Source organism: Eschrichtius robustus, chromosome 9 (assembly GCF_028021215.1).
Source record: "Eschrichtius robustus isolate mEscRob2 chromosome 9, mEscRob2.pri, whole genome shotgun sequence".
NCBI classification, from domain to species: Eukaryota; Metazoa; Chordata; class Mammalia; order Artiodactyla; family Eschrichtiidae; genus Eschrichtius; species Eschrichtius robustus.
In genome coordinates, this window is record NC_090832.1 from 108,212,070 (window position 1) to 108,227,640 (window position 15,571).

The 15,571-nt window shown below is 40.3% G+C and overlaps 1 pseudogene; it reads left to right on the forward strand.

Annotated features, from left to right (window-relative positions):
• Window positions 1–1,333: 1,333 nt before the first annotated feature.
• Window positions 1,334–2,348, forward strand: LOC137769306 (porphobilinogen deaminase pseudogene; annotated as a pseudogene).
• The last annotated feature ends 13,223 nt before the right edge of the window (window positions 2,349–15,571 follow it).

Below are 15,571 nucleotides of genomic sequence, written 5' to 3' on the forward strand. Positions count from 1 at the left end.
TCTGCTCCCTGCCTGGAGAAGATCTGCAAATCTCCTTGAACAAAGCTATCAATGCTTTTTGCTCAGAAGACATCCAGATATGCCAGGATTATCTCTCAGCACTACCTTTTAATATGTTTTGCTCTGATGACTCAAAAGTTAGCCTGGGTGTTAGGAGAACTCAAGATTGTCTTCTTGCATTGACTCCAGAAGGTAAATCTATTTAATACTTTGTATAATCATGAACTCAGTCTTCAAACTTTTTAAGTAGTGCATCCTGTATCTCAAGCAGAATCTTGCATGTAGCCTCAATGTATAAAACAGATGAAAGCAGAGGAGATGAGGTGAAGCTGTCATGAGCTGGGACTTCTCCTCAGCCCCTTTACCTTTATCTCCCTGAGTTGGATTCTGGATCAACTTGGCCTCTGAGCAACCTCAAAAGCTCATATCCCTCAAAATACAGTTGAAAACCATCACTGTACTAAAAGAGTGATTGCTGTTTTATAATTGCTAGCCCTCCTCAGCAGGTTGGTAGGTTATCGTGCAGTGAGAAAAGGGATTAGGGTATGAGTAAGTAACAAACAGTTCTTCCTGGCAGCAGTGGAGGGGAAAGCTGGTGGTTTTAGTCACTAAGTCGTGGAGGAAAATAGTTTAGTTTCTGTTACAGGAAAGATGTCCAAGCATGTCCGTAAAGTATAGTGGTCATCTCTGTACCCTTTTACTTACTTATTCGTGCATTTATTTTTTTCAGCAAGAATATCATATCGATATCGATAACCTACTAAATACCAGATGTAGTGTGAGTGTACAAAAGTGAATAAGACATGATGCCACTAAAAGGAGGGATAAATAGAAGCAAGTATTACATCAGTAAAAACTAAATTTTTACAATGACAACATTACATACATGTGCCGTACGAGGGTATGATGTGTTTCTATGACATCTTCTGCTAGTTGACTCTTTCTGCCTGAGACAGTCATCAGAATATGTGCAGCAATTCCTTGTGTTGGAGAAGACGGAAAGCCTTGAGGGACACTTTTTTTTTTTTTTTTTTTTTTTGGCCACAAAACGCGGCACATAGGATCTTAGTTCCCAGACCAGGGATTGAACCTGTGCCCCCTTCAATGGAAGCGCGGAGTCTTAACCAATGGACCACCAGGGAAGTCCCAGAGGGACACTTTTTAAAATCTACTTGCTTTCCCACTCTGAGGCTCAGCTGGCCACAGGCCAGGGGCTGAGGTTCCTTTCTTCCAAGCCAGTGATTCTGGTTCTTGGACAAGGTGTTGAGGAGCACTGAGAGCAGCAGGGACTGTGACCTCGGGACTTTTTCTGCAGGAAGAAAACAGCCCAAAGATGAGAGTGATTCACGTGGGTACCCGCAAGAGCCAGCTGGCCTGCATACAGACGGACAGTGTGGTGGCAACGCTGAAAGCCTTATACCCAGGCTCGCAGTTTGAAATCATTGCTGTGTCCACCACAGGGGACAAGATTCTTGATACGGCTCTCTCCAAGACTGGAGAGTTTACCAAGGAGCTAGAACATGCACTGGAGAGGAATGAAGTGGACCTGGTTGTTCACTCCCTGAAGGACCTGCCCACGGTGCTTCCTCCTGGCTTCACCATTGGAGCCATCTGCAAGCAGGAGAGCCCCTCTGATGCTGTTGTCTTTCACCCAAAATTTGTTGGGAAGACCCTAGAAACCTTGCCAGGGAAGAGCGTGGTGGGAACTAGCTCCCTGCGGAGAGCGGCCCAGCTGCAGAGAAAGTTCCCACATCCGGAGTTCAAGAGTATTCGGGGAAACCTCAACACACGGCTTTGGAAGTTGGATGAACTGCAGGAGTTCGGTGCCGTCATCCTGGCTGCAGCTGGCCTGCAGTGCATGGGTTGGCAGAACCGGGTGGGGCAGATCCTGCACCCTGAAGAGTGCGGGTCAGGGGGCTCTGGGAGTGGAAGTTCGAGCCAAGGACCAGGACATCTTGGATCTGGTGGGGGTGTTGCATGATCCTGAGACTCTGCTTCACTGCATTGCTGAACAGGCCTTCCTGAGGCACCTGGAAGGAGGCTGCAGTGTGCCAGTGGCAGAGCATACAGCTATGAAGGATGGGCGACTATACCTGACTGGAGGAGTCTGGAGTCTGAATGGCACAGATAGCATGCAAGAGATCATGCAGGCCACCATCCATGTCCCTGCCCAGCATGAAGATGGCCCTGAGGATGATCCACAGCTGGTGGGCATCACTGCCCGGAACATTCCACAACAAGCCCAGCTGGCTGCTGAGAGCCTGGGCATCAGCCTGGCCACCTTGTTGCTGAACAAAGGAGCCAAGAACATCTTGGATGTGGCACGGCAGCTCAATGATGTCCACTAACTGGTCTGTGGGGCACAGGTGCCTGCGTTGCTGGTGCCCAGTGCCTACATCCCAGCCGTCAGTGCCCCATTCCCATTGCTACCTGGGGGGTGATTACCCAGGGGATTGAACTGCAGGGGCAGAGACTTACAGAGACTTGTCTCACCTTGGGGCCTTGGTGATGGTTTGTCTCCTCAGTAGGTGGGGGCTTAGTCTCTAGAGAAAAACATCTAACAAGCCACAGCCTTTGAATGTAACCAACTCTACTAATAAACCAGATCTGAAGGTGAAAAAAAAAAAATCTACTTGCTTTGAAGGCACTGAATCTTATAAACTCTAAATACTTTCATAATTCTTAAATTTTTGTGACCAACTAACCAAATTGTGCATCAGAAAGGCTTTTTCATATAAATTACATCCAGCTGCTTTTCTAACAGGATAATCACAAATAACCTAAGCAGAGAATAATTTCTCCTTAGGGAAGGGCCTAGAAGCTTAAAATTGATAATATATACCTTTTATCAAAAATGATGTTGATCTCTACTAAGTGTTCTAGTTATATTAAATCGTTTAGTTTAATTCTCATAACTACTTAATGAGTTAAGTACTGTCTTACTTTTGAAGTGAGAAAAGGGAGAGTCAGGGCTGCTAGGTGATTGCCCAACATGCTACAGGAAGTACGGGCAGGTCTGTCCACTCCCGTTCCCAGGCTCCACAGAGCCCTGTTCTGTGCTTGAAGAGCAGGAAGCCACTGCCAGCTCCTCTGTACCCAGTCATCCTTTCAGCTTTCATCATAAAGGGAAATTCATGTCTTTCATCTTCTCTGACCAGTAAGCTCCCTACATCTTTCCTTTCTCAATAATGTCTAAAGAAATTTGAGAATATATGTAACCTGGGGTATGAATTTCCCTTTTTAGTATTCAGAAAGACTCTTCTGCAATAAAGAAAGAAAATAAATTGGTAGAAGAAATTCAAAGAGTGTTAAATCTTGACAAAAGTTTGAATAGATGAAATAGTTTTTATCTTCATGTTGATGACAGAAACTTTGGAAGAAATCACTTGAAGATGAATTTTCTCTTTCAATTTTGAATTGAAAGAAGATAACAAATAAATGTAGCATATACCAGAGTGGGTAAAATTATCTTTATCTTTTTGCTAAGAATCATTAAAGTAACACTGATATACTACTAAACAAAAATGCACATCTTTGGATCATTTTTTAAATATAACAAACTCGGGAATAGAAATAGGTTATAAAATCAATTCATAGACTAGTTTAACCTAAATGAATACTCTTGCTCTACAAAATTTTTCATATAATATATTCACTAATTACATTCTGTTGAAGATATAAGAGCTTTATTTGCCATATTTATACAATTTTAAGGTTCTGCTATGTCTAAATAGCCAGGAATAAGACTTCTCTTTAATTCAAAAGCTAAATTAAGTCTATATTTTACTTTTAAAACATAAAAATAATCAAGAAAATGCTATCTGTCCTACAGTTCCTTTTGTTATTAGACTAGCCACTGGGTTTTACTTCAGCAAAAAACCATGAACTGATGCCTTATTGAATGTACTGTTACATAGGAAAAGCAAATACTCCAGCACATGTGCAAAAGATTTCACCAAATGTAAAATATTTGGTTTAAAGTCTTTACACAGCTGCCTGGGGACACCAGTTCACTAATGCCTGAAGAGTGTCTGCCTCCGTCTCGCTTCCAGGTAGACAACAATCATACCTCTTTCCCATCTGCTTTCACTGGTAACCTATGTAAGGTTGAGAGTGGGTGAGCGATTACAGGAAAGTTAAGAAAGAGGGGCAGTTCTAAATAAGAATGTATGATTCCTACCTCTGTAAGCAAATGGACCATTTCTTAGGTTGCTGGCAGATGTTGAGATAAGGTGGACAACTTATCAGTCAAGCTGAAGATACAGGGAAAGAAAATCCTTCCTTCCAGTCATTGAGCCTAACATTTAACCACACCCTAACCAGAGTTAGTAACTGTCACATGACAGAGGGGGCCGTCCCCTTCTCTGACAGGAACCGCTAAAGAAGTGCCCCTGGCTGGGAGCTAAGAGTCCTCCAAGACCATGGGCCTGCTGGATCCACTTCAGGGATCCACTTCACTGCTAGCAGTTCTCACCTAAGCTGAGAGGCACTAGGTCTTCTCTTTTTAACACATCATAAAATATCAAGAACTTCCTGGCATGGCACAGGGATGCCTTCCTAATTGTGACAGTTATGTTCCTAATGAATTGCCTCTAATCTGAATTTCTGCAAGTGTCATGTGCAAGTGTGGACTATTGACTATAGATTCATATAGATTTGTATGTTTTACTGCCATTCTATTTCAACTCCAAATTAGTGTCTAATGATTTAGCACCATTTCACTCTTTTTCCTCCTTCTGCCTCAGCTTCTCTCCCATAACCAAATATGTTTAAACTTCCTAAAATATCTATTTAGTAAATGGGATCATGTGCATAAGTTGCCCAAAGCAGGAGACACCTACTTCTGTACTGAGTATAGAGGCTAGTGATTTCAAAGTGATCTCAATAAATGTGTTGCCAACCAGCCCCTCCTTCCAAGCAGCTGTAATATGAGCTTATGCTATATTTAATTTATTAGCCTAGGACAAGTTAACTGCATAGTTTCCACAAAATAGAACATGTTGTTTATAGTAACTACATGTTAATTCCTTTGAACACAGCAGTAATTATACAGGGACTTTGCATCTCTCGACAATCATGTGATTAACTGGTGTTTGGTGTTTTAAGTTGGGTGTGAGGTCAGCATCGAGACAGACAGGGTTTGTGCATCAAAGGACACCTTAGTATCCTCACTCTGTTCCCACGAACTTTGCTTCTTGTTTAATTCTAGCGGGTTTGCACACAGCTCGCTGGGGTAGGAGCGCTGCTGCCCAGTAGCCTTGAAATTTAAGACCAGCACACAGAGGCAACAAACCTTTTCGGGGCACAGAATGCCATGTACTCAAGGAAGACAATATCAGCGTTTGCCCAGTACATACGCATCTATAAAAAGTTCAGTAAACACACAGGTGTAATGGCTTGAGTTTTATGTCTCAACAGAACTTTAAAATCATACTTCAGGCTGAGTACTTCTGAGAAACGATTACACTTTTCAAGATGTTGGAAGGTATGTGGCTTTCAGGATTCTGTCTCATAAAGACAAGAAAGAAGAGTCACTTTTGCCCGAAGTGCTGACTTGGCTTTGAACATCACATTTTACAGAATATTCTGCTCTGGGTTATGTTTACAGCAGTGAACCCATCGGTGCTTTTAATTAACATTCCTCCATTGTCTAATTAATGGTCTCCTCTCTCCTCCCCAAAACCCTTCCTCAGCCCCTCCAGTTTTGATAAGAAAATATACCAAATATACCATTATTTTTCCCTGAATACCCTGTTTTGATTAGTTACTTCAACAGAAATCACTCTTAGGAGAGTGAGGTCACAAAAGGGGAAGTAAAGAAAATGCAAAAGTGTAGAAAGCAGTCATTTCACAAAGCACAGATTTCATACCCAAGGTTAATAAAATGCAATCAGCAGCCTGACTCAGCTTATAGACTATAAAACCCCCTTTTTCCCCCCTTCTCCTCCCAACTCTTCAGGTTAGATGGGAGAAATGTTCCTTAGATTTCAACCCTGGTGGTTTGGGGTTGGCACCTCTATAGGACTCTCCAGGTTTCTAGTTTAATAACTTAGTTTCTGGCATTTGATCCAGGTGTGGAAGCATTCAGGCCATCGCCCGCGACCCTGAGGCCCTGTGTGCAGAGAACGTCAGGTCGAGGCCCAGGCAGCCTTGGCCTGGCCTGCACAGTGACAAGGGCCCCTCAGCCATCTCTCCTGTCCTCTGTGTCTTGTAAAGCAAAATCAGGAGCCACTGGCCTGATTTGCCTGAGCCCAGGAAGGATCACTCCTTCTGATTCAGGTATCAGTTCTGTGACAATTCGTTTTCAAGTGGCTTCTGGGAATGATTTCAGAAGTTCTGTAAACTTTGGCTTTATAAAACCAAAATTGCTTTCAGAGGCAGATTTAATTTCCAACAATGGAAAAGGTGAGTCATTACATCTCAGCCTCCCTTGCAGCAGAGGAAAAGAAGAATCATCTCTACCGTCCTTGGATTTCTATATTCACCCCAAAGCAGCAGCCTATAGCAGTTTATCATTACAAGTCTTATATATTCACTAAGTCTCAGTGTCAAATATGTACAGTAAGCAGAATATATATGTATTATATAGAGAGATTTTTTTCCTTAAACTAGCAAGTTCATTATGACAATAACAAAATCAAAATTAAATAAGATGTAGTGACACAACGCCTTTGAAAATCCTAGCAGGTTATTCCCAAGCCCACAGCTCTCAGTCGGGACCCCTGCTCTCGGCTCTGACCGCAGCCAAGTGTCAGACCTGCCGGCGCAGCTGGTCCAGCCGGGCCACCTTCTTCTGCGAAAGGCTGTCGCCGGGGTCTTTCACTTCCAGCAGCTTGACGTGATGACTTTGGGGGGCTCCACACCACCAGGTCAGGGAAGCCCACTCGGCAGTGTCGGAAGTCCACTGCCAGGCGCCGGGGCACACCGCTGAGGACGGGCCCCCAGGCAGGACACAGGATCCTGAGCTTGTGAACAGAAGAGAATGATACCAGCTGACAAGGGAGGCCAGCCTGCCTTCCTGAGCCTGCCACGCGGCTGCCACCCAGGCCGTCAGGCTCTCCGCAGGGGTGGGCGTTTCTGCAGACGTCTGGCATCCAGTTCATGAAGATAGATAGATAGATAAATAGATAGACGCAATAGAGGAGTAAAAGATTCAAAGAATGAGAAAAATAGTGGAACATGTCGAGAACATATGTTTCTGTGGTTCAAATTTCTGATTTTAATTATAGATCCACATTTGAAGTTACTTGAGAATTGGCATGCCTCCAATCATTGAAAAGCCCATCAACCAATTTCTAAAGAGAAATAGCATTTGAAAATGTTTAAATCATTCTGCTCTCCTTCAAAAGAAAATGTGTTAGAGGCAAAAACTCTTACCTTGCTCTGTTCCCTTTACAAATTCTATAGAGTCTGATAAGTTTGTTTATTCATTTAGAGTCTGGTAATAAATATTTAACATTCCACTAAATTAGATAATATCAGTAGAAGAATTTTCTGAAACAAGATATTTACGGGGAGAACATTGGCTACTGGTTTCAATATGAATAATTCTTTTATTTGTAAGTTTTCAAGTCTTATGTTAGTAAATATTAAAGTATCATGCATTGTAAGCTTTTGAGGGAGAGCATGGAGTTTTCACTGTCTATAACTTACATAATAAAATTAATTCAAAAAAATAAAAATAAAAATAAATAAAATTAATTCATTTTCTACTATTTACAAAGCACTGTACTAGACACTTTGAGAATTATACAGATTTTTCACTTAATACAAGCTCTATAAAAAGCAATTATGCTTATAGCTTATGTTTATTGAGCACTTACAAGTGCCAGGGTTTGCATTAAGGATTTACATGGATTATATCATTCAGTCTTCCCATTAACCCAAAAAAGTGCTATTTTATCCCCATTTTATAGAGAGGAAATGAGCCTCAAAGAAGCTGAGCAGCTTTCCCAGCATCTCCTGTTTAGCAAGTAGCAGAGCAGAGATGCTTCTGTCCCCAGAGCCTAGGTACTAACAGCTCCACCTCAGATCTGCTCCTCCTTCTCAAAGGTACTTCAGTCTAATGAGAGGATGAGATTAAGGATCAAAGGGAAAATCGCATAAATACTGCCTAAGCCTGAAAACACGCATGTAAAATTTTAAAGCAGTAAAGAATTGCACGCATGTTTGCTAAGTGGGAAACTCACAGGTAATAATTTGTGACTCCTCTTGTATCAGTTTATTTGGTTATTTAATCCATACTGTTGTTTAGTATTTTGCACGTATATGAATCCTTTCCTCAATTGGATCCTGACCTTACCAACTGCAGATTGTGTCTTCTATTTTAGGAATCTGCCATAGCTACTAGTGCAATGACACATACATAGTAAATGATTTATAAATATTTGTGGAGTGAATGAATGAAGGAGTTACAGGCAATTAAGGCAATTTTGTATATGGCTGTGTGGAGTGGCTCTACTCAAGGGAATGGCAATAGCTTACATGAGAGAGCAAAGGGGTGGATAAGATAAATGAGAAAGAAAGGATAGAGCAGGGAAATGGTCTATAAAAGAAGCAACATTTATGGAGTACTTACTATTTGAAGGGCTTTAGCGGCAGTGAACCACTCGTCACAACAATCCTATGAGGTAGTACTATTATTATCCCCACTTCAGAGATGAAACACAGAGAGGTAAATAATTTAACATCAGCCAGGCGGGAAGTCGCTGTGTCAAGAAATCGTGCAGTTTTGTTCTGCCCTTGCCCACAGAGAGGGGCCAAGGGTGCTCTGAGCATCCAAGTGGCCTGCTAAGAGTAAAGGAGAACAGTCAAAGGTTATAACGAAAGTTCTTGCTTGGAACCTCAGAAAGTTATATCACCCCTAACACTGAGAGAAAGCTGAAATGGGAGAGCACAGGGGCAAAAGAAGCAGGCGTGCTCTTTTTTCCACGTTCAGCTTAAGTGGGCTTCAGAACATTCCCAGGAAGTCATCTTAGGAGAGGAGGAGTACAGAAGGCTGACCTGGGGACCATGGGGGTGGGGTGAAGGGAGTTTAATAATAATAAAAAGAAAGACATACAACAACAACTGACCTTTTTATAGCCTTTTATATTTTGTGTTTAGTGAGATAATTAACATGCATTCTAAATTCACTGGCTGAATATGGTTATACTATTCCCGTGTACAAAGTTACTTGACAAATTATTTTCTTGTTCTTCACAGTTCTATAAACTTGTTATTTCTCTAGGTTTGGAGAGAAAAACACTAAGACTCAGAGTTTTAGGGACGTGTCGCTGGTCTCTCCTCTGATTAGAGGTTCAAGCAGGTCAGAGCATGACTTGGCTCCTTCTTGTCAAGTAGAGTACAATTTAAAGGAAACCCATTCATCTGTTGATAGACACTTAGGTTCCTTCCATGTCCTGGCTATTGTAAATAGAGCTGCAATGAACATTGTGGTACATGACTCTTTTTGAATTATGGTTTTCTCAGGATATATGCCCAGTAGTGGGATTGCTGGGTTGTATGCTAGTTCTATTTTTAGTTTTTTAAGGAACCTCCATACTGTTCTCCATAGTGGCTGTATCAATTTACATTCCCACCAACAGTGCAAGAGGGTTCCCTTTTCTCCACACCCTCTCCAGCATTTATTGTTTATAGATTTTTTGATGATGGCCATTCTGACCAGTGTGAGGTGATACGTCATTGTAGTTTTAGTTTTGATTTCAGTTTCTCTAATGATTAGTGATGTTGAGCATTCTTTCATGTGTTTGTTGGCAATCTGTATATCTTCTTTGGAGAAATGTCTATTTAGGTCTTCAGCCCATTTTTGGATGGGGTTGCTTGTTTTTTTGATATTGAGCTGCATGAGCTGCTTGTAAATTTTGGAGATTAATCCTTTGTCAGTTGCTTCATTTGCAAATATTTTCTCCCATTCTGAGGTTGTCTTTTCATCTTGTTTATGGTTTCCTTTGCTGTGCAAAAGCTTCTAAGTTTCATTAGGTCCCATTTGTTTATTTTTGTTTTTATTTCCATTTCTCTAGGAGGTGGGTCAAAAAGGATCTTGCTGTGATTTATGTCAGAAAGTGTTCTGCCTATGTTTTCCTCTAAAAGTTTTATAGTGTCTGGCCTTACATTTAGGTCTTTAATCCATTTTGAGTTTATTTTTGTGTATGGTGTTAGGGAGTGTTCTAATTTCATTCTTTTACATGTAGCTGTCCAGTTTTCCCAGGACCACTTATGGAAGAGGCTGTATTTTCTCCATTGTATATTCTTGCCCCCTTTATCAAAAATAAGGTGACCATATGTGTGTGGGTTTATCTCTGGGCTTTCTATCCTGTTCCATTGATCTATATTTCAGTTTTTGTGCCAGTACCATATTGTCTTGATTACTGTGGCTTTATAGTATAGTCTGAAGTCAGGGAGCCTGATTCCTCCAGCTCCATTTTTGTTTCTCAAGATTGCTTTGGCTATTCAGGGTCTTTTGTGTTTCCATACAAATTGTGAAATTTTTTATTCTAGTTCTGTGAAAAATGCCTTTGGTAGTTTGATAGGGATTGCATTGATTCTGTGGCACATATATACAATGGAATATTACTCAGCCATAAAAAGAAATGAAATTGAGTTATTTGTAGTGAGGTGGATGGACCTAGAGTCTGTCATACAGGGTGAAGTAAGTCAGAAAGAAAAAAACAAATACTGTATGCTAACACATGTATATGGAATCTAAAAAAAAAAAAAAAAAAAAAGGTTATGAAGAGTCTAGGGGCAGGACAGGAATAAAGATGCAGATGTGGAGAATGGACTTGAGGACATGGGGAAGGGGAAGGGTAAGCTGGGACAAAGTGAGAGAGTGGCATGGACATATATACACTACCAAATGTAAAATAGATAGCTAGTGGGAAGCAGCTGCATAGCACAGGGAGATCAGCTCGGTGCTTTATGACCACCTAGAGGGGTGGGATAGGGAGGGTGGGAGGGAGGGAGATACAAGAGGGAAGAGATATGGGGATATATGTATATGTATAGCTGATTCACTTTGTTCTAAAGCAGAAATTAACACACCATTGTAAAGCAATTATGCTCCAATAACGATGTTTAAAAAAATTAAAAATAAAAAAAATAAAATGGGAGTAATAATATGCATTTTGTAAAGAAGTAAAAATAAAAATAAAGGAAACCCAGTCACAGCAGCCTTCCCGACCTGGCAGCACAAGCTAAAGCTCCCCCCTATTCAATTGGTCTTTATCTCATTCTCTCCCACCCCTATGGCTTATCTCTACATTTTGTTTATTTTCTATTTGCTCTCACTGGAATAAAAACTCTATGAAAGCAGGGACTGGGGTCAGTCTTGTTCTCTGATCTTTACCCACACAATACCTGGCAAGCAGTATGCACTCAATCGAGGTTTGTTGCAGAAATGAGCGAAACCCAAATCCCCATTCCATCAATAACAGTGGAATGTTGGTTGAAAAAGCAGAGGACTGTGGAGCCATGTATCCTTGTGGTTCCCCCCACTCCCACTGTTCTGGCTATGAGATAACTGCTCGTTTACAAGAGTTAACGGGGCAGCAAATGAAAGAAAACAGGAATTAATCAGGGAACTTTACAGGAAACTCTTCCCGACATAGAAAAGTGGTTGTTTTGGACTAACACTGGTAAGATGGTAGGGCAGCCAGATGTAGAAAGCAAACCGTATAGCAGCAGAATACCAAACGGTCATTTTGTATTTACCTGAGTTTACACTGAGTTTACAGTGATAAATGTATTAATTTATTGTCAGTCCCTACTGAAAATACATGCTTTAACAAAAAATTCACATTAAATATAACATCTTTAGAGTTTCTTTCCCACATCCCATATTCTTTTACGAAGTTTCTTTTTAAAGTGAAGAAGTCAAGTGCATTGCTTTGTCTGCACATTGTTTCTGGGATCTTTCCTGCCACATCCAAAGGTAAATCAGTTCTATTAGCTTACTTGATTAGTTAGCAATCTGTCCACAACCTGTATATGACCCATGATGCACAGAATTTTCATTTAAACATCTGAATCATAATAACTTTCACATCGATCTATGGGCTTGTGTGGTCTCCTGTTGGAAGAGAACCTTGGGAATTTGTGTAAAAGCTGAACAGAGTACAAGAAAAAGTAGAGTTCCCCCAGGTCCACCACTGACCAGCTGTAGTACCACAGATAAGAAACGTGGTGCTGGAGTCTGTAAAATGGGGAGAAGATCCCCTAAGTTACAGAGTTGTGAGAATTAAATAAACATGTCTGGCAAATAGTAATAGCTCAACATTTAGCTATCTTATCACATAACGTTAGATTCCTGAAAAGTTGTCCAGCTTCTATGCGTGGGGCTTTAAGAGCCTTTCAATCCCTCCTGTTCCTTACAGTGGATTTAGGGGTTATAGAGAAACAGCCCTCTCTTTTCATGGCATTTGAGCAAACCATATTTCTCTCCTGCTTCAGGTGCATCAAAAATCTTCATAATTGCTGCTGAAATTTCCAGTTCAGCACTCCAGGTATGGGTTCCTCTCTGTACATCACCTATGAGACATCTGGTCATGGCTTTTGTGTTGTTCAAAGGCCTCCCCTGCAAGGACACCTTTAGGGTCTGTGCAACCTGACCAATCTAACCCCCTCTTCACAGTGTCCAAGAAATGGACAGGATAAGATGGAGGGCTGGATTTGGAATTAGCGGCAAGGTGGGATTTTGTTATGCCCAATTTACATTAAGTCCTAGGATGGAAACCGGATGCCAGAGACTCATACAGCCAGATAGACAAGTTCTCTGCCTTCTGAGGTCCTTATTTACAAATCCAGATAAGATCATTTAAGCTTCCATATAACTATAATTCCATACTTTTCTCCAGGTCACTGCAGGTCACTTGAATCAGCCAGCATTGCCCACCCAAACTTTCCTGGTATGCGCTAACAGAGATCCCTCCCTAGACACAGAAAGCAAAGCTAAAACCAAGCTAACCAAGGTATAGCATTTAACAAAACTTACTGAAGACTTGGGGATGTGGAGAGGGAAATAGAATAAGAAAAGGAGAATGTAATCCTACACAGTAACCGTCTCTGACCCAAAGGAGGCAGTGGTCAAGGGCATGGGCTTGAGAAATGGACAGCCTGGATCAAAGAGTGAGCTTGACAGGTTATTTAAAATCTCGCTGTTTCAGAAATCAGCCACCCCACAAAAATATCCTGAATAAATGAGTCACCATAAGTATTACTTAGACTTCTGCTCGATGCCTAGAGAGCATCCAATAACCGTGTGCTATTATTATTGTTGCTGTCATTATCATTTCTGCCTGTGTCTCTTTAGTGCTCAGCTGGCCATCGCACTTTAGGGATTAACCCACCTCCTACAATATCATTCTCATTACTCGTCCATCCCCCACGTCTAAATCTCCAGTTTTTCTGGGATTCAGAAATTGGTGAAAAATCATTCTTGCCCTTCGGTAAATTCATCTGCCATCTACACAAAAGAAAGACAACTTCATTATTATGTAGCTCAGTTAAGTTTCTTATTAATTGTATCCCACCAATAATGGAATAGTGTTTTTATTTTGCTCTGTAAACCACAAGTTCCATTAAAGTGCTTTCTCCCCAGAGGGGTATCATCCTTGAGGTGATAGAGGCAAAGAGGAGACAGACAATAAAATAAATGTATAATTTATAAAATTATAAATATATTTATAATTGTATATAATATATTTAAATATTAAATATTGTTTTAATTAATATGTTAAATTAATTTTAATTGATACATATTAATATTTAATATATTGTATGTTATATTTTATATTAAATATATTTAAAATTACAAACAAAATGCAACAAAAAATGCATAATTACTAATTAAGAAGAATACTAATTAATTGCTGCTGAAATTTCCAGTTCAGCACTCCAGGCAGTTCTCAGTGATCAAAAATAATCAGGGGGGCCACATCAGTTTATGTGGCCAGGAAAGGCTTCTTTGAAGAGGTGGCCTTTAAAGAGAGACCTCAAGAACGAGAAGCAACCAGCTGGGCAAAGGGTGGAAAGACTACCACTCCATGCGGAACAACATTCTCCCCTTCTTTGTTTTGTGTTTGGGGATCAGCACAGATACTTTTATGCAGGGAGTGTCAATTCCTCTGGAACCTCTCTCCCGCAACCCAAGAGATGAGTAACAGTTGATGTTAACCAATCATGGCAATGCTGGTCCCCTTCACCAGTGATTGGTTTTGAGGTAGGTGTGAGGCTATATTCTGGCAGGGAAGAACATAAGCAGATTTTGAGACTGTGATGCAATAAGCATGCTATGTATGGCTATGTATGGCTGAATAGAAAAATACAAAAGGATGCATCCTTGATGAACTTATTGTGTCATTGGACAGCCTTGAAATCTGCTGCCAGACTTCACCTAATGTGAGGTGAGATAAATAGACTTCACCTAATGTGAGATAAATAAAATGCTATTTGTTTTAGTAACTGTTAGATTTTTTTCCATTATTTGCATCTGAAAACATTCCTATTACAGCAAAATAGTGGCATAATCATATTTTTAAGAAGATCATTCTTAAGGGGGATCCTCTGTTTTGGGATCTTTTAAGAAGATTCCAGTGCTATATGGAAAATTGGATCACTAACTAAACATTACTGTAAATTTTCTGTGGTGAGTACAATTTAGGTCAAAAATTTGTAATCACACGGACTTAGATGCAAAGGGAGACATTACCATAGAATGAGAGGAAGGACTTCAGAAACCTCTCACCTTAGATGGAGATTATCTGTTGGATAAGTGTTGGCTCTTCTGAGAAAAAGCAGAGTTAAGTCGCAGTGTAATTGTCACATCAGACTTCATTCCATCTTTTCTTTATGCCAGCTGGTTACTGTTAGGGAAATAATTCTCAAAGTCCTTCTGTAGTAAAGTTTATGATATTTCATATTCTATGACTCATTCTCTGCTGTTTTACATAATTTCTGTGAGAATGCAACTCAGATGTGGGATACAAATAAGCCTTCATTTCCATGGCCAAAAAAAAAAAAAATGCTTAAAAAAAAGAGAGGTAATAATATTGTCTCTTGATAAAGAGGATGAGGTCCTTTAGGATAATGATACAGATGGAATGTGACAAGCAATCAGGGCTTCACATTTTTTTTTACTATATCAAGACCTTCTTCCGACACCAAAGTCATCAATGTTGCTGAAACTTCAAACGGAAAAATAAATAAATCCTGAACTTTGGATCCAATTAAATCCCATCTGACTAAACTCACTACAGAATTCTCACTTCTGGGAGGATTTGAGTCAAATCAAGTTCCACAGCCCTGAAATTTTATGCCTCTCTACTTAATACAGGCCTAGCCAGAAAATTTCCATAGGATTTAAATAGTGAGGAACAAGTAGTAATGAGGAAATAACACCAGCTAGAATAAGACCTATGCTCCAAACTGTCAATGGCAATCAATGAACTAATCAATCTATGTCAGATATTTTCAAAAATCTACTGTCATCTATTTCATATTTTTGTCATGAAATAATTATCAAAAATATGTTTTGTGTTTTTTTGTTCAATATTACATATTTTTCCAGTCTCTT